This window comes from Neophocaena asiaeorientalis, unplaced genomic scaffold, assembly GCF_003031525.2.
Source record: "Neophocaena asiaeorientalis asiaeorientalis breed wild unplaced genomic scaffold, Neophocaena_asiaeorientalis_V1.1 scaffold303, whole genome shotgun sequence".
Lineage (NCBI taxonomy): Eukaryota > Metazoa > Chordata > Mammalia > Artiodactyla > Phocoenidae > Neophocaena > Neophocaena asiaeorientalis.
Genome location: NW_020174420.1, coordinates 2,410,577 through 2,412,672, shown reverse-complemented (window position 1 = coordinate 2,412,672; position 2,096 = coordinate 2,410,577).

The following is a 2,096-nucleotide window of genomic DNA, read 5'->3' as shown; positions in this document are numbered from 1 at the left end:
CCCAATATTATCTTTTTATGTATCTTAATAAATAATTGTTTTTAAAAGGTTTTAGTCATTCACACCCCCCACCAACAAAGTCAGTACCTGAGATCTATGTCTACTCCACCTCTTTTTCTGCATTAAGATGTTATTATTCTTATTAGTTTCCCCCAATATGATTGATGAAAACTGGTATCTCCTTGTTTGCAGTTACATTCATTTAAACTACTACTGGAGTTGAGAATTTCTTCATCTTGTCTTTTTGACCAATGGCACTTGCTTTCTCTTTTGTGATTTACCTAATTATGTATTTTGTCTGTATTTATATTGAGTTGTTTACCTCGTCTTATCCATTTGTAGAGTTCTTTGTATGTTTGTGATATAAACCACCATCCTGTCTGTCATTTTAGTGGCAAATATTCATTGTTTTTTTAAACTTTTAAAATTTTATCTCTTGCCATCTGAAAATGTTTATGTTTTATGTAATCAAATATGTTTATCTTTTCTCATATTACCTCTAAATTTCCTATCTTGCCTAGGGCAGAATAAATATCATTTACACTATTTAGAATAAGAAAGAAATGAGATGTTTGGAAGTAACAGCATATGCAAATGAATTTCTTAAGGTAGTTCCAATGAAGAAAAAAAACCTGGAGACATAGCAGAATTATTGATTTCAGTGTTGTCATAGACAAAAAAAGCCATACACTTGTTAAATTTTAACTTTTATCAGTAATTAAGTATTTCACTGGGGAAAAGTCCAGTGTGAATACAAAGCTGGACGCCTGTCAACATTTAAGTTTTAATCAATGATATACTGTTGCAATAGGGAAATGTTCAAATCAACTTCGATTTGTACATAGGTGATCTCATGTTTTAAAAGGAGAATGAGAGAATGGGGGTGGGGAGATGAGTAGGGGACCAGTAAAGTCAGGGAAATGAAAGATTACAAAAATTGAGAAGCAGCTGTTAGGCAATGAAATCCCTCTGCTTTCGTTAACTGCTGCTTATCAAATTTAGTCTCCAGTCCTTCCACAAAGACTAGAAGATAGGGACTCTATCTTCATTTGTTAGCTGGAACTAACACTAAATTTTTTTGGCAGCCTTGAGTGTTTTCAGATAGGCACTTTAAGGGAAGTTGGGCTCATTCCAAGGATGTGGCTTTGAGCTGTTGTAAACTATGTTAGTCTTTATATGCTAAAGCTGAGGCCCTGTTGAGAAAAGGTCTCAGAAGAACCTGGCTAGAGTTTGGTCAAGGAGAGGATCTTAGTGTCTAGGTTCTTAAGGAGACTGCTTTCTTGAACACTTCTTTGAAGAAATATTTCTTATATTACTTTATTATTACACTTCATATACATGGTAACATTTTCCACCAATGACTTAAAAAAAATCTTTTTGAGTTTTAGTGACACTATTCTTTTGAAAAGTTAAGAGTGCAGAATGAGAAAGCCTTCAATCCACCTCCACTTTGCAAGTCTTTTTTACTGTCTGTTCATCAAGGGTCCTTTCAGCAGAATCTTTCCTAATGTTTCAGAAGCAGAAATGAAAGTTTCCACTTAGGACAGGTGTGTGAAGTTCACTGACATGGTAAATTCTAATCAACCAACATATATTTATTGAAGGGCTTTTAGGCTTAATGTACTTAGGTGTTGTGGGCATAATGTAGTCTGGAAAAAGAAAAGTAAAAAACACATAATTTAGTACTTTCTTTGTAACTTGTAGAAAAAGGAGACTTAATCTTCATATTTTTATGTTCTTTCTGTTTTTTTTTTAAAAGACTTTATTTCTTTTTTTTCATTGCAGTGCGTGGGCTTCTCATTGCGGTGGCTTCTCTTGTTGTGGAGCTTGGGCTCTAGGTACGTGGGATTCAGTAGTTGTGGCACACAGGCTCAGTAGTTGTGGCTCGCGGGCTTAGCTGCTCTGTGGCATGTGGGATCTTCCTAGACCAGGGCTTGAATCTGTGTTCCCTGCATTGGCACGCGGATTCTTAACTGCTGTACCACCAGCAAAGTCCCTATTTTTATGTTCTTACATGGAAGTGTTTATTTCTTGTGTGACTTGCATCTTGTTCCATTAACACCTCCATTTCCCCCTTTCTTTTTTTTTTTTTTTTT